Here is a 20,878-nt window from a genome sequence, read left to right as displayed (position 1 = left end):
AGTAATCGGCAAGTCATCCTGAAATCATCAGGAACAAAGAGTTTTCTAAAATTGGGATGATGCTGGCATCATCCGCAAGTCATCCTAAGCTCATCCCCAAATCGTCACCCACCATTTTGAGACATTTGCTGATGTCTTTAACAGCCTGATGACTTCTGATGATGTGGGAATGACTTCTAATGTAGTTCGATGATCATCGGATGACTCCAGGATGGTCTCTAAAGTCATCCTTTCCCCGGATTCCATAACATGAGCAATACCTGTTTCACATTGAGAGGCAGAACTATGATGCAGGAAATTCAGGTATTATAAGAGAGGGTGACGTCACATGCATGGCGGTATTGATCTCAACATTATCAGTTGGGTGAGCTGGGGGGGACCGCCAGTGCTAGATGAGGAGGAAGCGCAAGTTCACCGGTGTAGAGGTGTGTCTCCTGGTGCTTTTCGCGAAGGAGCACCAAGAGAGCTCTGCCTTCTACATGGACTGGCAATCGCCATCGTCACACTGCAGGCCATGTGACGGCAGGTGACAGACCCCACACATGGTGACAGGATGCCCATTCCAAGGAAAAACTGGCACACAACAACCAGCTAGCGGGTGCCACCAGAGCGGGTCCTGGTTCACAGCCAGAGCTGCCACCACATTCTGCGGTTTGTAGGACTTGGATATAGTAGCAACTGGTCTATGCAATGGAATGACTGGACAGATACATGGGGTCTACAGGTCAACAGTGTCCGTGGGTCTGGAAGTGGGCACATGACGTTCATATCACCTCCGGCCAGGTCATCCTGTCAACACACCTGTGTGCACACATGACAACGCCAACTATTCAGAAGTCTTATGACACAAGACACAACAGTAAAGAACTGCAAACAGGCCTTGACCCATGTGCGAACTTATGGATTTAGTAAAAACCATCCGAATCCCTCCTCTCCGGAGTATTGGTGAAACATAGCCATCTGCATATGGGATGCAAAGGACCGGAAAGGCCCGAATAGAATATAAGCACCCTGTGGGTGGGAGCTGGCCAATCAGGAGGCTGGAAATGCGGGCTGATACTTCCAATCTAGCACACATTCCAAGCGACCTGATGGCCGGCTCCGCAGCCCATCATCTTCCCCACACCCTCCGTTCTCTTTTTTAAAATAATCCCAACCCCACTCTGCAACCCCACTTACCTGATTGTAGCAGCTTGCTTCTCTCAGGCCGTTAACTCAGAGTAATGGACCGTTACCCACGGTATGGCCTGTGGAATGGGTTAAGAACACCATATTTGAAATCTCTGGAGAGCAGGAAGGGCTGAAGTGAGACAAGTGAAGTAGCTACATTACTCCCTACATTACACCCCAATATGTATAAAAAGCACGCTCAATTCAGTAACCCCCGTCCCCCTCATTCTTCTACAAGGAAAGAAAAAAGACTTGGCTGTTCTACAATCATGCTTCTGACCGACTGCCCCCTTCCCTGTGCCCTGAGTGAACCAACAGAAAGCCTCATGAGAAGGATTGAAGAGGAAGGGGGCCATCATGAGAATATTTCACAAGACATTACAAAGGACTGTCAAAGTCATCACTCTTGGTTCTTGTACAGGCATAGGATCATTTGCCCAGCACTGCCATAATGGTAATACCTGGCATTAAGATGGCAATACCTGCAAAATGGTGTGAGTTCCTGGCCGTACGAAGGCAGTGCCTGGAAATTGTCTATCCAATACTTATACACAAGCCAAAGGTTTTGGATGTGCCAATACTTGTTTTTAACAGGACTTCAGTGCAAGGAACCACTGTGGGAAGACACACATTGCTTATAAATCAAGTGACTGAAGGCACACGTGGTTAAGACATTTTGAGCCAGGAGTTCATTTTAAGTTGCAATTATGGCATTATCTCTTAGACGACTGCTTAGGAATAGCACTGATAGCCCCTCTATGGTCAAGGTTTGACATTACAATGTGATAGAGATAGCCCAAAGGGATTCCAATTGGTGTTTTTTGGATGAGGATTGGCAGGTCGTGGCTGGGTCTGACCAAAGGGATTAGCACGGTCATGGTCAGTTAATAGGATGGTAAAAATTCAAACAATGCCCATAAGATGCGGCCCCCTCCTCACATTCCATTGCCCTCCTATCTGTGCTCCAATGCAATAGAGGCTTCTAGGTGGCGCTACGGAACCACTGAATAGCCAAAACTAATGAATTGCACTTGCACCAAACCCCAGTCTGAACTGTACCTCTTAATCCTTTGATGACACATTAGTGGTTTGAAGCCCCAGCAGTCACTATGGGTACTGTCTGTCCAGTTTAGTCTTTTACTGTCCACCTTGCACTGGGGTTTTGCAACCTTTGCCTCTCCAGATGTTTCGGACTACTATTCCATGTAATCTGGCTATTGACTCTGCTAGTTAGGAATGATGGGAGTTGTAGCCCAAAACATCTGGAGAGCCAATGGTTGTATACCGATCTGTTACAAAGTACCTGGAGAGACACAACCAGAAGAAAACACAGATGGAACACCTAACAAGGGGTAGGCAGAAAGGGTCTTTCCCTCTAATCGCTTTACCTCCCTCCTGAGCACTGCGATCGCTTTCATCCATGGTCCCTTCTGCACATCAGGACTCACAAACACACAATAAGCTCCTCTCTAATCACTATCCCGCCTCCTTCCAAACACCTAAGTCCTCTGATCCAAAATCCAATTTTAAATAATGTGTTTTCTCTCTCAACTTTTGTCCGGAAGGACAGTTTTGCCAAATGCACAATTAAGGCATTGGGCCTCATTACACGGAAGGCGGTAGGGGATTACCGGCACCGGTAAGGGCACCGGTGCTGGTAATCCCTTTGCGCCATACTACGAGGTCCCTCAGTGGGTCCCGTCCTTAACGTGTGGCCAGACCACACGTTAAGGAAGGGACCCGCTGAGGGACTTCAGGGCAAATAACGGTGACGCCAATAGCGGTACCGTTATTTGCTCCTTCCCCATTCCCATTGAGCCCTATGGGGGCTCAATGGGAATGGGGAAGGGCCTTGGTGAATGGGGAATTACCGCCCCGCCAACCTTGAATGGGGCAATAATTCCCCCATTCACCAAGGCGTACTCGGTAAAATACCGGCAGCAACCATGGTGCTAATAGCGCCATGGTTACCGCCGTCCGTGTAATGAGGCCCATTGTCTGTACGCATTTATCCCTTGAAAATGTTAATTTCTCCCCATCTGTTCTTTGCTTTGCCCTCCTAAACCATCCGTTGTTCTAGTCGCAGGAAAGCAGCACATGTATTTCTGAATCTTGGATTACTGAATGGAAGATTAGGGGCTCGGGCAAGTTAAATGTATGCATGCTCCTCCGGACATGTTCCGCATGAGTACGGCCTTGTTAGCTAAAGGCTGATGGTCACACATGTGGGTAGCATGTATGCTGGCAAGGCCAGGGATGTAGATGCCACTTCTCTGCGCTGGCCATCTATGTATTGCATTCATTAAGGAAGCATCCGCCTGCCTCCACAGGTGGCATTCTCTTGCAGGTGATCAAGGGGGACATGCTTGTGGGACGTCTTCCGCCTGGGGGCTGGACTTCCGGCAGCAGCAGAAGGTGGTGAAGCAGGAGAACCTGGCTGCCATGTTGGTGGGCATCGCTAGGCTGCCTCATTTGCAGGGCCTCAGGGAGGACATGTCTACTGACCCTCTTCCTACTTCGTGGTCACGTTGGAGGAAGAGTGAGAAAGCCCAAAGATCACCGCTGCTGCCCACTCAGCTACGCTTTTAAAATAAAATAAATGTTGTGCATGTTAGTACGTGTGTGTGTGTGTGTGTGTGTGGGAGAGGTAAAGTACTTGAGTGAAAGCCACGCCTCCATTTGTGGCAGATCCTTCAATATCCCTGTGCCATTGTCCCAGATGCTTGTGCCTGTATGTAGGTAGGTTGTGCCTGTATGTAGGTAGGTTGTGCCTGTATGAAGGTAGGTTGGGCTGTCACATGGTTGTGTGGTAGTCACTCGCAGGTGCCTCTCATTGTTGGTGACCCTGCTCACATGCAGATTTGAACTTCTCGGGAATGTTGCATCTGGCTTTGCTGGCATGTCTACTTTCCTCATTGACATCCCAGGATGGCAGGAGTGGCAGCAACATGAGATCTGAGACTTATGAGAAGAAGGTCTCTACCACATGGTCCTTGCAATCAATGTTCATGCTCATTTGACCCACCATCAATTGCAATTTGTGTTGATAAATCCAGTGCTCATCCTACACCTCATGCATGTTGATATTGTGCACCACAGTAAAGGCCGCTATAATCTGGCAATGTTGCTGACCATGTCAAGATGCTGTTCATTGGCCACCCCACCGCTCCCCCACCCCTCCGGAGGATGCATGTGCAGCATTATACCTGCACAGGGCTGAGTTGGTGGGGCTGTAGAACGATGTCAGGAGGATATGCAAGCAGGTTGGATACACAGCTTCCTGCCAGGAATGGGAGGAGTGACCTACTATGCCCCGCTGATATTACACAGAAAGTAATTGCTAATTTCCATGCACACTTTTCATGATGGTGGATGTACTCGCCTAGAAGGCACATGTCTCTGTAGATCCAGCAATGGACGGGCACTGCAAAATGCAGTTGTCATGTGTTCAACCAGGATAATTAGCATTCACATGAAGGATAGTGCCTGTGGCATTGGTGACGTTTGGCACATTGAAGAAATTCCAGATCTTACAATTGTGTCTTGGGTTGGGGTAGACGTTTTAGGTCCCAACACAGGAAAGGGGCTTACAAATTGTACTAGGTCATGGTGCGGCTGGGTTAGATTTGATGTTGCAATAAATGTGTTCAATGTAGTTACAATAATTCAAATTAGTGTTAGTTTGTGTTTTTGTTGCATACATTTTAGAGTCACAGTAGGCAGCAACATGAGTAGCAGTAGCATTGATACAATGTATTGTGTAATGTACAATTTGTAGCGCTGAGAAGTATGTAGTGTGGAGCTTTTTGCAGAGGAGTTCCTTGAAGGGGAAACTAACATGTGGGAATTCAACAATGGTTTAGACTGCAGACGCATTTTGGGCACTGGGAAATATGAGTTTATTGTGGAAACATAGAGACATTGCAGAATGCAGGTTTCACCTACTTGAAGTCTTAATAGGATGCAGAGTCTCTTGATTTTCAGGTATTTTTTTGCCTGGTTTGAAAAGCTGGATGACCGAAGTCATGAAAGGGAGTTTAAAGAGAACTGCATATGGGCAGTTATGATAACATCTCAAATGGCCGAAGGCAAGAACGGAATAGAACGCCATTTTTGTTTGATGTTTATGACTGGATTGGGTTCTTAGATGCAAAGTGTAATTTATCTGGGAGCACAAAGCCTTGTTTTTTGATGACCAGAAAGTTCTGGCTACATGGAGGGTCTAATTGAGAACTAATGGTTAATGGGATTGGAGTGAAATAAGTAGAATGTATGCCAAAGTCTTTATGACTTCAAATGCCAGTCACAAACAGCATTACATGCAAGAATGCAGAAATAATGTTATGGGACGCCTGGAGCATCTGGGAGGATAAGGATTTCCACTGTGTGCTTATTTATTTCAATCACCCTTTGCTTGCTTTGAAGTGTTTATGGAAAGCCATGCACAATCACCATCTGGGTTAATGGGTTTCTATCACATGGTCTGAATAATAACCTGAGTTATTCATGAATGATAAATGTATTATGTGCAATACGTCATAATGACTATGACAGAAGATCACATTTCAAAGGGGTTGAGCTTTGTGAATGTATCCAATGGGGTTTTAGAGACAATAAACTTGTCTTTCTGACAAAGTGCATTTGTTTCTTTGTGGATGCCGTTTTTTCGCATTGGAATGTTGTTAATTCCTTTCAATGGCACAGCGGCTTCTCTGCAGTTAAGTTCCCTGGCATGCTGGACAATGGCCAACACTATAGCAGCAGTACAACGCCTTTCCTGTCCTGCACCATTTGAAACAAGATTTGCTACTTGTGCGTGATGAGGTGCCACAAACATCTTATGCAGTCTGTGTCACTCACTGTCCTATGAAACCTGGCTTGTAATGGCAGCGTTGGGTTGGAGTGAACCAGTTGCCGTGAAATGGGAGTGCATTCCCATGTGGTGGCAGTGCATGTGCATGAAATAGGAGTGCTTTCACATGTAGTGGCAGTGCATGTGAACAGATCTGGTGTGGTTGAGGTTAACTACCCTGCCCACTCCCTGGTGATATTTAATACCACAAGTGGTAGAAAGCAATACCCCATCACGATCAGGTCCAAACGGTACATCCCAAATGTGGACGATTCGCTCCCTCCGACACCTAAGCAGCAGGAACATGGCAGCTGCATGTGGAGCGGACATTTACAGCAGTGGCCATGAATGGGCATGCTCTTTTTCAGCTTCACACCTATCTTAGATAAGCATACGTTGAGAAAGGCATATCTCGCAGAAAATAGCTTCATTTTTCTTTGTAAATCAGCACTGCTCCATGGCATCTGCTCCTTTGCGAGTGTTGGCCTACATCTGCATTGCACTTTTAGTGCCACACTTCGTGACAGTCCTATGATAAACTGCGTACCAGTCACTTTTACTCTCTATAAACCTCGAAACACTCCTAACTGATGCCTGTTTACACCCACACACCCCCATATATAGTCGCCAGTGATACCAGCCGAGCTCTACTTTTTAGTCAATATCATTTGCACTTTAACAGGAGGTGTAATGCTCAGAGACGGTGTCACGGCCTGTCAACCTTTTCGAATTGAAGGGGCCTCGAGCCTCAGGGGGGCCCCAGCAACTGCCCCCATGTTGCCAGTTAGTAGTCTTGTAATACAGGAATATATTCATTTCTCTGTTTTCGTTCTGTTTTCCAATGCGAACTTTGCAGCGCTCGCATTTGAAGCTGTTTTCTCTTCCAACGGGATATACTGACGTGCTATCACCTCATTGCCTTCTAACACTGGTTCCTGCATATCAGCCACTTGCTGATAAAGAAGGTTTCAAAGCCTTTCAATGGCCATTTAGTGCTTAAGCTCCCTGCTGGCTGGCCGTTTTGTGATGATCGGCGGCTATTAACCTTATCTTTGTTGCCGTTTTAATGTATGCACCCCTCTATGGATGCCTCAGATTGTTTTTGCCCCCAGTCATCATGTTGAAATGGGCTCCTACATATCTCCAGTGGGGCCTGGTAATGCACCACAGGCCGGGCAGCCTGCATCAAGGCTCGTGCACAAGTGACTTAAAATAGTGCACTTAAGACCGTAGAAATGTTTCCAGGGCTTTTTTCAGAACCTGGCGCAATCCTACATTTTACGCAAGTATAAAGGCAGGGCGGCATTCCATAATCGATGACCTGAAATCGACAACTAGCGCAGGAACTTTAACTTAAAAATGCATCTTTTAATGTGTGTGAATTAATAAAGATATCTGTTTTAGAGTTAAAGTATAATTTTACCCACCTAGAAGATACTCCTATTAGGAATCAGTTATTTTGTAAACTTCCTACAAACTCATTTTAATTTCAACTTTAAAAAATAGGTAATAAAATAATCCCATTTCACGATTGTTTATTTGGCGCACCCCTCTTTTGCATAGGTAGGTCAGGCACAACATCCATCCGCGACATTGTCACTTTCGCTATCGTCCCGCTGTTCCAGTATAACGTCGATTCATCGACAGTCATTTTCACGACTGCCTTTTAAACGAGTACAAAATGACGAAAAAGTGTATTGACATTTTTTGGGGGGTGGGAAAAAGGTACTTAAGGGGTTGGGGGGCCGGGAATAGTTCAAATAGGTGGGAGGGCTGGCTTGCGGGAGGCACACACCGCCCCCCCCAAAAAAAATGGGATGAGCTTTTTCATAATTTTGTGAAAGGCAGTCCTAAAAATGCCTGGTGATGAAAGAACATAGAACCGTTGTTCCAAACTGTGCCACACATGCAAACATGACCCTTTCATTTCGGAAAACACCAGTTCACTCCTGGTTTTGACTTTGCATTCTGGGACTTGTAGTCCTGTATTTCCCCGTGATAAACCCAGGACTTGAAGAACTAGAATGCAAAGCTACAATCAGAGGTGGGGTTAGTGCTCTCCTCAATGCAATGGTTTGGCTGATATTGACGTGTGTGTACGTACTTCCTAGGCGCCTAGTTGCAAATATCAGCTTTTTCTGTTCGTGAATCATGCGCACTTTGCCCCTACCGCAGTTTGTGCATTTTAATTTCAGCTGCAAATCAAGTTGTGGCCACAGAAAAGTGTTGTGCTATGGCCTCTGTTCATGCAGCGGGAATCGGTCTGCTTGGATACACTAACACATTGCATCTGCTGCATAATTCCGAAAAGTGAATCTGATTTAGAGTGAAACAGCCCTTACATTTGAATGAAAATGACAAGCAATTAAACAGCCTGGTCTCGCGTTGCTGCACTCACGTTTTCAGCCAATATTGCGGGTCCCGGGTATGGGAGAAGTGGTCGGCGCGCAGGAAGTGAATGCATCAGTCAATGCGTTCATGCATTCCAGGATACAACGGTGGTCAGTGCACAAGACCACAAACCTTAGTTAGGAGCACAAACACCACAGGCAAGTGGGATGTAAATAACAACGCCAGGAAGCGGTAAATAATGTTTGGTTTGGTCTCAGCACTTCATAAGCACAGCAGCCAGTAGCATGTTCCACAAAGCATTGTGGTCCAGCTTTGAAGCTGCCCTGCCTCCAGTCCTACGTCTAGGCCAACCCACAATTTATGCAGAAGGAATCTGGTTGAGTCTGAGATACTGCTGCCCACACCTGTCTCCACAATTAGTCCCATCACAAATACAAGTAGTTACCCCATTGGGCGTATATAATTCATCCATGCAAGTAAGAGATATAGCTCAGTGGGTTAAGGCATCTGCTGTAGACACTTATGTATATTGTGCTGAGTTGTCTGATTTGTATGATCAGGGGTTTATGCTGGATACCTCGCAATTGGATTTGATGTTTCCAAAAAGTGGATTACCCACACTGTTAATGGTCAGTTTTGGGTTAAAATTTTATTTGTTATAAATTGTTTCAGGTGGACACATAGTCCCAATTGTGGTCAGCCACACGTGTTTCGACCGTGTGGGTCTTTATCAAGGCTAGTGGTTGGAGTTGATGCCCCCCGGTGGGGTTGAGTGAAGAGAACGCGGTCAGTCCAGTGGATGACGGCTGGGCTTGTAAATTGGCCCTTGATTTAGCAATTGGTGTCGCGTACGAGCGTCTCGGTCTGTTGTCCGTTGTCTGATTTATATCCACATTTCGTTTAGTGATTCACAAAAGCTGCGTTTGCAACACATTGTGAGAAACCATTTTTTTTAATGAAAATACACTTATTTGGATAATATTTATTTTCTGGACGAGTTGAACATTTACTATGATTTATTAATGAGTTGTATCAAAAAAAAGAATGGAAGTGTGTTATGCAAAACAAGTTTTTCATTAATTCTTTCTTTTAAAAACAAAATGTGGTATGGTGAAGTATGTAATATGCAAGTGAGAACATGCCTTGTTCAATTTCATTTTTGATAACTCACCAATAAAGCTTATTTGAAGAAAAACAAAGTTCAGGTTGTTGATCAAAAGATATGCTACACGTATATTTATTTTAATAACATGAAATCAAATGACTTTTTATTACTGATTTTTTTCATAAAAACACATGAAACCATACTGCTGCTCGTAGGTCAGAGGGCACTGGGTCTAATGGGTTCATTGGAGCGAAACACTACCTATAAAGGCCTATGAATGCAGAGGTATGAAGTCATGAAAAAGTGTTTTTTTTACCTTTCGTAGACTGTGTAGATATATATATATATATATATATATATATATATATGGAGAAACATGTTTAAAACAGTTTAAGTTACTACCTACAAAAAATGAAGTTCACAAGCCTTGGGGAGGCCAACGTTAAGTTAGAAACACTCTGCCCAAAGGAAACTAAATGCAAACTCTACAAAGATTGTGAATGTCAACGTAAAAGTAGAAACACTCTGTCCAAAGGTAACAGGATGCAAAGTCTACAAAGGTTGAGAATGTCCTTCTGGAAATAGAAACACTCTGTCCAAAGGTAACAACATACAAAGGTTGGGAATGTCATATCCAAAAGTAACAAAACACAAAGTCTACAAAGGTTGCGAATGTCATCCTTCCCAAGGTTAACGAAATGCAAAGACTACAAAGGTTTGAAATGTCAATTTAGTAGTCAAAACATTCTGTCCAAAGGTATCAAAACACGAGGTCTAGAAAAGTTGGGAATGCTATCACACCCAAAGGTAACAAAACACAAAGTCCCAGATTCATGGAATTATTTGCGTGTAAAACAGGAATTTGCGTGTAGAATGGCCCTGTTTTACACGCAAATAATTCCATGAAACAGGAGCAAAGTCTACAAAAGTTGGGAATGTCAATGTAGAAATAGAAATACTCTGTCCAAAGGTAACAAAACACAAAGGTCGGGGATGCCCTCATATCCAAATGTAACAAAACGCCATGTCTACAAAGGTTGAGAATGTCAGCATATCCCAAGGCATCAAAACGCAAAGTCTATAAAGATTGGGAATGTCAATTTAGTAGTCAAAACATTCTTTCCAAAGGGAACAAAACGCGAGGTTTAAAAACGTTGGGAATGTCATCACACCCAAAGGTAACAAATCGCAAAGTCTACAAAGATTGGGAATATCCTTACTTCCAAAGATAAAAAAGTCTACAAAGGTTGCGAATGTCAACATAGAAGTAGAAATACTCTGTCCAAAGGCGTATCTCCCTCCCTCCATGCCTCCCTCCATCTATCCCTCCGTCCCTACATCCATTCATGTGTCCCTTCCTTCATACCTTAACCTTGCCTTCCAGCATCCCACCTTGGCTTCTGTCAATGCCTCATGTCTTTCAATGGAAATGCTGCAGCAACATTTCTATCTGTATTACATGTTATGATGCTTGCTTCCTGCAATTCTAAGTTTGTTATTTCTTTTCGCAGATTCTTTCTTTAGATGTGTCACCAATACAAATACTAGTACAAGAGCCATCGCCAGTGCCCCTCCCCCCTTTAATTTCTGCAGTAATTTCCCCAAGAGTACTCCCTGTTACGGGCCTCAGGACGTGTCTGGGCCTCACACGCATACACACTCACACATGCGGGCAGGCATCCACAGATAAGACGCCGGAGACGTGTGTCTGCTCCGGTCGCCGGCGCGAACTTCTGGGCGACCGCCTTTAATAACTTCAGAGCATGCGCAAGCCTCGATCCTGCTCGCTCATGCGTACATGGCTGTATTTGCTACGCAACATCCCTCCCTTTCTCCCAAAACAAAATAACATTAGCAAACATAGGAACCAACAGGGTCCCCCATAACTTTCACTATAAGTGTGCCCTTAGTTACGAGGTAGGGTCCATAATAAAGTCTTGGAACCTCTGTGGCGGCTTGCGCCCCGCCCGGCGCGGGTACCTGCGTGCCCCTGCGTCGAGGTCCTCCGGTGCCACGGGAGTCTCTGGCGGCCAATCGTTTTCCAACGGCACTCCAGTATTCTGATCAGGGTCATCTCTGACGGTTGCCTCAGTGTTCGCAGTTTCTATGCGCTTGAAGAACGAAATGTTTCTGGTAACAGTCCCTCTTGCGTTGGCAGCCGTGACCATCGACCCTTTGACGTGGGTCACCCCCAATGGTTGTGGTTCGTACGGCAGCGCTAACTTCCCTTCTGGCTTTCTGTTGCGCACCAGCACGGTGTCACCTACTGCGATCACCCTCTCAGGTAGTTTTCGCCGTGTAGTCTCTTTCTCATTCAGAATGGCCCTCTCTGTGCACACGTTGCGGTTGTCGATCTCTCCTGGTAGTCTTCCTTCTACTTCGGGTAGTAGACCTCTTGGTATTCGTTTGAAAAGGGCTTCTGCGGGTGCGACCCCGGTGGACTGATGTGGGGTCGTGCGATACTCTCTGAGAAAGTCGACCAGATTGCGCCGGAGATCTTCTCCCCCATTCACCGATATGCAGAACACTTTGTTGAGCGTTCGCATGAAACGCTCTACCTTGCCATTTGCTCTCGGCGATAGTGGGGTGATTTTGCGATGTTTGATTCCCCTGTCCTCACAATATTGAGCAAAACGCTGGCCTTGAAATGGTGACCCATTGTCCGAGCAAATCTCCAGAGGGAAACCATGTGTGGCGAACATTTTGTCCATGGCTAGAATGGTGTGGTCACTGGATGTGGATTCGACCAACTCCACCTCTGGGTATCGTGACCACTGGTCGGTCACCTCCAGAAAGTATGAACCTCGGCCCATGGATCCAAAATCCGCGTGCACTGTCCCCCATGGGCGGTCACTTCTTTCCATGGCCTGAATGGGTGGCCCCCTCTCCACAGGGCTTGCGGCTTGCCATGGGATGCAGGCCTTCACAAATTTCTCCACCCTGCCTTCCAGATCAGGAAACCAGACTTTCAATCTGAGACGAGCTTTCATCTAGGCCATTCCTTGATGTCCCTTGTGGGCCAGCTGTAGGACTTTCCCAACTAACGCCCCGGGTATCACGATCTGGTGCTCTCTTAGCAGTATTCCATTGTCCGCCACCGATAGTTCATGGCGTGTCTTCCAGAGTGCCTGTAGATCCCTTTGTGCCTCTGCAGTCCTTCGGGAGTTGTCTAGGAGGACCTCCCGCCATTCTCCTGTGTCCACCGCACTTTTTATCTTTCGGAATGCTTCATCGCTATTGGATTCATCCGCGATTTCCTGACGTGCCAGGGCAACAGGCAGCGCTGCCTCAACTACCAGATGTATGGCTTCCACAAAATCCGCCACCTCTAGTGAGTCCCTGGGCCTCCCAGTGCCCGGATGGCCTGATAGGTAGTCCACCAGGTTGTGTGTCCTTGGTCGATATAGTAGTTTGACCCCATATTCCATGAGTGCCAACATCCACCTTTCTATGCGCGGAGGCGGTTTGGACGAAGTTCCTGACAATATCGGGATGAGGGGTTTGTGGTCAGTCACCACAACGACTGGCTTCCCTAGAATATATATTCTGAAATGTTTACACCCCCATAGTATGGCCAAGGCTTCTCGCTCTATTTGGGAGTACCGCCTCTCTGTGTCGGTCAGGGCTTTGCTGGCATAGGCGGTGGGTCTCATGGTCCCTTGCTGGTCTGCTTGCATGAGGACTGCTCCCAATCCCACTGGGCTAGCATCAACTACGATCTCAGAATCGCGACCGGGGTGAAAATAAGCCATTGTTTCTTGCTCCGATAGGGCAATTTTGATGTCGGTAAACGCCCTTTGTTCCTTCCCTGTCCATGTCCACGCCACATCATTTCTGGTGAGTGCCCTCAGTGGTTCTGATAGAGAGGCTAGATCTCGGATAAAGCGGCCACAATAGTTGACCATCCCTAGGAAGCTTCTTACTTCGGCTGGGGACGCTGGTGGGGATGCATCTCGGATGTCTTTTACCTTCTCCGGATCAGGGGAAATTCCTCCAGCATGAAATACAAATCCGAAAAATTCAAGCCTGTCCTTCAAAAATTCGCATTTTTCTTTATGTAAGGTTAAACCGACACTGCACAGTCTCTCAAGGGTGTTTTCTAGGCGCTTCAAATGTTCAGCTTCTGACTTGGAGAAAACTAGTATGTCATCCGACATGTTGATGACCCCTTTGAGTCCTGACAGTTCCCCCCTGATGACATTCTGGAAGACCTCTGCTGTGGACGAGATCCCAAAACTAAGTCTTTTGTATTGATACAACCCCTCATGAGTCGTAAAGGTTGTAATGTATCTAGACTCGGGGTGGAGCTCCAACTGGTGGTAACCTGATCTTGGGTCTAGCTTCGAGAAAACCCTTGCTCCCTGGAGCTCTCCGACGATGTCATCTAGGGTAGGTGTGAGATGGCGTTCTCTTTTGATCGCCACATTGGGCAGCCTCATATCTACGCAGATGTGTACTGCCCCTGGTTGTTTCGGCTTTGGGGCCACCACAATTGGAGAGACCCAGGGAGTGGGTCCATCTACCCTTTCGATAATGTCTTTGGCCACCAGTAACTGTAGCTCTTTCTCAACTTGTTCCCTTAGATGAAAAGGGATGCGGCGATGTTGTCGGTCTCACTGACCCATCTATGTGCAGCCGTATGGGTTCAGCCTTGAGTTTTCCAATACCAGTGAAAATCTTCTCAAAGCGCTGTAATAGGCGGTCCAGATCGGTGTGGTATACAGCAAAAATGAAGTGTACAATGTTTAGCGCTTCTGACGCGGCACAGCTTAGGAGGGAGTGTGGGCTTACGCTGGTGACAAAAAACCTTGCTTTTATTTTGTTTTGACCATGAGAGACTGGGGCCACGAATACTCCTTGGATGGGGAGAGGTGTATTTCCTCCGAATGCGTAGATTCGCGCTGTGGAATCCGTCAGCCTTGGTGGACCAGGAAGAGCATTGTAATGTTCGTTTGCAAGTACGCAGACAGACGCCCCAGTATCTATGAGGACTGGAGTTGGCATCTCACTAATGTTGACGGTGCATGTGGGTTGTCAACGGTCTCCAGGGGCTTGCGCAATGCTTGAGATGAAAAATATTTCTTCATCCTCCTCCTCCTCTTCTGCGATATTGAGATCTTGCATTCCTTGTTCGACAGACGATACGCCCCTTACTCTCCCAGTGACACTCCTACCACTTCTCTCTGGTCCTCTTGAAACTGTTACTGGTGCCGTTGCCCTGCACATCCTCGCATAGTGTCCCGATGTGCCGCATCGACCACAGGTTCTTGACTTTGCTGGGCACTCTCCCGCATGCGGCAAATCGTATCCACAGTATGAACACGATGAGACATTCCCTTGCGTTGTGGGCCCGTCACCTCTCCTTGGTGTCCATCTTGCCTTCCCTGTGGCAGAACGTCCTATTGCATATGCTTCTTCCTCTTTCCTGGAGCGTGTAGCAGCGTCCATTTTCGCCCCTCTTGCCTCCGCCAGTTCGTACGCTCTCCCCATGTCCAGAATTTGCTGCAGAGTCAGTCCAGGTTCTCTTAGGACTTGTCTCCTCAGTTTCCCTGAGCAGCAACCCTGCAGCAGCTGGTTGCGAACCATTTCTTCCTCGTTAACCCATCTACAGGAGCTCGCTAGGTGTCTCAAACGAGCACAAAACTGGTCTAATGACTCCTCTTCCAATTGTTTCTCAGCGCCCATGACAAACCTGTCAAAATCAACGTTCGCCATAGGAAGGAAGTGGTCACGGAGTGCTTGCTTGACCGCATCATAAGTAGCTGCTGGAATGTTGAGAGAGTCATATATGCGTTAAACCTCAGTCCCTGCAGAATAGACCATGATGGCAATCTTCGCATCATCATCCGTTTCTCCCGAGGCCCTAAAAAACATTTCCAGCTTTTTGACCCATGTGATCCACTTCGGTCCTAGCTTAGATGGGGGGCCTGTGGTATCAAATTCAGGCATGGGGGCTAGAGTACTGTGCATTCTGCGTGGTATTGGGGCGACAGCATTTTCTTCCTCTCTTTCTTCAACCATGATGATGAGATGTACTCACAGTGATCCTTGTCCAGTAGATGTCGAGGTGACCAGTCAACTTCAGAGGGCTTTCACACTGTCTTCCTTGTCTTTATCACAACCCTGTGGTATCTGGGCTGTGGTGGTTCCAAAAATTGCTCTGGAGCAGTGCAGAAGGCAGATGGCGCACGAGCACCCTCTCGGGCCGCAACCACTGCAATCTTTGTGCAGAAGTAGATCAAGAAAATGGCCGCCAGCCATGCATCCGGTTCTGTATGCATACGATCGATGCACACAAAGCAACGTTCTTTCTCTCCGATGCCTTCGGAGCGGAGGACGGCTCCGTGTCCGCCCTCGTCGCCAGTGTTATGGGCCTCAGGGCATGTCTGGGCCTCACACGCATACACACTCACACATGCGGGCAGGCATCCACAGATAAGACGCCGGAGACGTGTGTCTGCTCCGGTCACCAGCGCGAACTGCCGGGCGACCGCCTTTAATAACTTCAGCGCATGTGCGAGCCTCGATGCTGCTCGCGCATGCGTACAAGGCTGTATTTGCTACGCAACACTCCCGCAGCAACATTCTGCGGTCACAATGACGCCCCCTTCTAGTGCTCTAATGATTCCCCTGGGTAAAGCAGAGTTTGCCGATTACCGTGGTATCGGGAAAATGCTCAAACATTTAAAAGACTTCCCCACCCCCTGGCCTCTCTCGTGTGCACTCTTCCTCCGTTCTAGGTCCCCCATTGTGTAAATCCTCCGTGACCATCTCCAATTATCCCCTTACACCCGCCTGTTTGCGTCGTGCATTGTTTCCGAGCGCACCTTGTGACACTCCCACAGGAGTCACACAGGATTCCCATGCTAAGACGAAAACAGTATGACTCAAGATGGACTCTCCAGTCCTCCCCAAACTCACTGACTACCCATGTAATCTCCCCCCCCTCATATTTACCCTAAGGTGCAACCACCCCTTGGTCAGCTCCAAATATCGTTTTGAGCTTGTTTCTTTTTGCCTTCCCGCCGAATTACCACAGGAATCCCATGCACTGAGCAAAACAAAATGGTGGCTTTTCATTTCTGAAACTCCTCAGTGTTGCAATGCACCATGGGAGACAGATACCATTTTTGTTGGACCTGGTGCACCCCATTCTCCATCACATGTATAGACAACCACTAGAAGGATTTACATCAAAACTAAACAAGGAACATCTGTGATATGTGGAGCACAACTTTGTTTTTTTTATTTTTGGTCCAAATTCATCCAGCATTTTCCATGCTTCGAGGTTTCAATGGAAGCACCTTTTTCTCTAAAGGAAAATGAATGGGAGTAGGTTCTCTGCTTAATAGCTTTTAAACCATTTAACAGTTTCCCACCGAATTTCCAGTTCGGAGGGGCTCCTGTCACACATTTGTTTTGTGAAATGTTATCCTGATCCTTCAAGTAGGTAAAAGGTCATCAGCAATAGAATATTGGGGAAAGTGAATGCAAATTGGTTTTATCTTAATTGTAGGGAGGTGGGTTTGCTGCCCTATAATGAATATATATATACGTATATAATAATCATCCTCCTAGTCATAATCCCCATATTTATTTATTTAAAGAGCTCACACAACCCACTGGCATCGAGGCGCTGTTACAGGAATTGTGTATTTTTTTGCTTATTTAGTTGCGTAATTGTTTTTTTTTTGTCTTAGTTGCGCATTTATAACGTGCTTAAATGCCCAGAGTTTTTCTAGGGCGGACCTGGGGATCGAACCTGTGTTGCTTCCTATCGTCTTGCTTGCAATGCGAGCACGTTGTCACTGAGCTATCCTCCCGAGACATGCCCACTGTTTTACCACTCAGACCCTCCGCTTCTAAAATGATGTCTGAATTGTGCCCTGTATTCTGACCCCAATGGAGTGACAGATGTCATCGCCATTTTATCCTTGCAAATCCTGATGTTGTCTGAATGGGCATCTAGACATATTGGTCACCAGTACTTCATGTTAGGGGTGGGGGGGATTGTGAAAGATTAAATGAGCACCTAGACCAAGGGATTCAAGCATGAAACCCTTTTTCAGACAAACTTTGTAAAATATAAAGATTTGTGTTTATTCCTGTTTGTCAACATGCCTTTGACTTTGTGAAATGAAGCCAGGATTCCCCATTGGTACTATTTGTTCCCTTCCCCTTTCTCACAGGGGTATTTCGAGAAGTCAAATTGAAGTGTAGCAGACTGCCCATTCTAGAATGATAATTTATAGCAGAAAATAATGTGTGTAGTTATTCTAGGTTATGATCATGTGCTTTACTCAGTAAGACAAGTTTAAACATATTATTATGACTACAATGAGTGTCATCAAGTGTGTGCATGACACACATGATGACAATGTAGGTTTCCAAATACCATATGATGCCAAATTTGGGATTCCTTTGTCACTGCTGTTCTCATTCTACTATTAAGGTTAAAAAACACAGCACCACCTGCTCCCCACTACCCACTTGAATATATATGTGTTTTATTTTGCACTAGTCATACAGTAATCAGCATAAACTGGGGTGGCTCCTGGAAAAACACACCTACAATACGACTCTCGCCTACAGGGCGAGAGGAACAGAATTATCAAGTGAGGCACAGAGCAATTGCAAAAGGGAGAGAGAGAGAGAGAAAGAGAGACCAAAGTGTGTGTGTGTGTGTGTGTGTGTGGGAGTGTGTGCGCACACGCGCACCTATGGAGGGGGCCTGACTATTGGGGCACCCCCATTAAAGTCTCTTCTTGTCTTGGAGGACAAAGTTTTTTTTCAGTGACGTTTTGAAGAGGGAAAATCTGAATGTCCCTTCCCTCCCGACGGCCCCCCCAACCGGAAGAAGTACCCCTGACAGAATAACCACCGGCCATATCAGGTTGCACCGATCCCCACCACTCCCAGCATGAGCACGCACCACGAACAGTACCTAGCCACTCGACCATATAACCCTGCGATGGTGCGGACTCTATCTAAACCAAACGACGACAGTCAAGACTGAACTGGAGATGATTATATGGACTGAATCGACTGATTTCCCCTGCAAAACATGTGGCAGGTCTTTAGAGACACCACAGCGACATAGCTGCATTAGACAGGTAGCACATGTGCAACCTGCACATTTGGGACACTCACACATCCATCCACACGAAGAATATGCATGTACAGTTCTATGAGCTAGAGAACAGTGATATATATACATTGTCTGCATGTTTATTATTTCGCCACTTAGGCTCACTACAGCACTTCAGAAACACAAGATGACAGAAGTGCTTGTGCTTATGCTTGCAGATGCTACACGCTATTTACCTTATGGATGGACAGGAGCACTCAAGGGACCTAACCCACCATGTTATGCCTTAAGCCTCTGGACAATTACGCCAAATGCATAATCAGGGCCGAAGTAGACCTTAGGAAAATCCAGCAAGCCAGAATCGTCTCACAGACATCTCAAGCCGCAAGATGCTGTGCAAGCATAATAGCGTAGCAGGGGCCGCAGCCACCAAGGCCATGATGCTTCAAGTGACATTCCTCACCCACCGTGCCACGGCTACAGGAGGGAATATTCCAAGGCAAAATACAAATATAATCGAAGTAATTCGGCCTCATCAATTCCCTCCTCACACGTGACCTGGCTGAGCTAACAGGGTGCCATGGCCTGGAAGCTGGGAAGACGCGGTTGTCCCACATCTAGGACCGAGCTCGCAACAAATTGTGCTTACCACAATGCATGCTCTCAGGGAGCAGGTACTTTGCCTGCAGATTACTGCTCGGTGGCTAAGGGATCCAAGAGTTTCACTGCCCTGCACTGCTCCTGGCAAACGTGAAGCGTACGGCCCTGGAGTAGTTCATCATCTCGCCCACAATGCTCCTGGCAAAAGTGAGGTGCACGCCCCTGGAGTAGTTCATCACCTCGCCCACACTGCTCCTGGCAAACGTGAGGTGCACGCCCCTGGAGTAGTTCATCACCTCGCCCACACTGCTCCGGACAAACGTGAAGTGCACCCCCCTGGAGTAGGGCATTACCTCACCCACACTTCTCTGGGCAAACGTGAGATGTATGCCCCTGGAGTAGTTCATCACCTCGCCCACACTGCTCCTGGCAAAAGTGAGGTGCACGCCCCTGGAGTAGTTCATCACCTCGCCCACACTGCTCCTGGCAAAAAAGAGGTGCACGCCCTTGGAGTAGTTCATCACCTCGCCCACACTGCTCCTGGCAAAAGTGAGGTGCACGCCTCTGGAGTAGTTCATCACCTCACCCACACTGCTCCTGGCTACAGGAGAGAATATTCCAAGACAAAATACAAATAAAATCGAGGTAATTCGGCCTCATCAATTCCCTCCTCACACGTGACCTGGCTGAGCTAACAGGGTGCCATGGCCCGGAAGCTGGGAAGACGCAGTCGTCCCACGTCTAGGACCGAGCTCGCAACAAATTGTGCTTACCACAATGCATGCTCTCAGGGAGCAGGTACTTTGCCTGCAGGTTACTGCTCGGTGGCTAAGGGATCCAAGAGTTTCACTGCCCCGCACTGCTCCTGGCAAACGTGAAGCGTACGGCCCTGGAGTAGTTCATCATCTCGCCCACAATGCTCCTGGCAAAAGTGAGGTGCACGCCCCTGGAGTAGTTCATCACCTCGCCCACACTGCTCTTGGCAAAAGTGAGGTGCACACCCCTGGAGTAGTTCATCACCTCGCCCACACTGCTCCTGGCAAACGTGAGGTGCACGCCCCTGGAGTAGTTCATCACCTCGCCCACACTGCTCCTGGCAAACGTGAGGTGCACGCCCCGGGAGTAGTTCATCACCTCACCCACACTGCTCCTGGCAAAAGTGAGGTGCACGCCCCTGGAGTAGTTCATCACCTCGCCCCCACTGCTCCGGACAAACGTGAAGTGCACCCCCCTGGAGTAGGGCATTACCTCACCCACACTTCTCTGGGCAAACGTGAGATGTATGCCCCTGGAGTAGTTCATCACCTCGCCCACACTGCACCTGGCAAAAGTGAGGTGCACGCCCCTGGAGTAGTTCATCACCTCGCCCACACTGCTCCTGGCAAAAAAGAGGTGCACGCCCTTGGAGTAGTTCATCACCTCGCCCACACTGCTCCTGGCAAAAGTGAGGTGCACGCCTCTGGAGTAGTTCATCACCTCACCCACACTGCTCCTGGCTACAGGAGAGAATATTCCAAGACAAAATACAAATAAAATCGAAGTAATTCGGCCTCATCAATTCCCTCCTCACACGTGACCTGGCTGAGCTAACAGGGTGCCATGGCCTGGAAGCTGGGAAGACGCAGTCGTCCCACGTCTAGGACCGAGCTCGCAACAAATTGTGCTTACCACAATGCATGCTCTCAGGGAGCAGGTACTTTGCCTGCAGGTT

The 20,878-nt window shown here is 47.3% G+C and overlaps 1 long non-coding RNA gene across 1 annotated transcript in view; it reads left to right on the top strand.

Moving 5' to 3' along the window:
• LOC138526502 (uncharacterized) overlaps positions 1–20,878 on the top strand; it is a 399,203-nt gene that overhangs the window by 25,934 nt on the left and 352,391 nt on the right. The gene's annotated exons all lie outside the window — the stretch shown is intronic.

The sequence above is a fragment of the Ambystoma mexicanum genome, chromosome 7p (genome assembly GCF_040938575.1).
Source record: "Ambystoma mexicanum isolate Mex_15411 chromosome 7p, UKY_AmexF1_1, whole genome shotgun sequence".
Classification (NCBI taxonomy): Eukaryota; Metazoa; Chordata; class Amphibia; order Caudata; family Ambystomatidae; genus Ambystoma; species Ambystoma mexicanum.
Note: the sequence above shows the minus strand (reverse complement) of the source record. Positions and strands in the feature narration are given on the sequence as shown.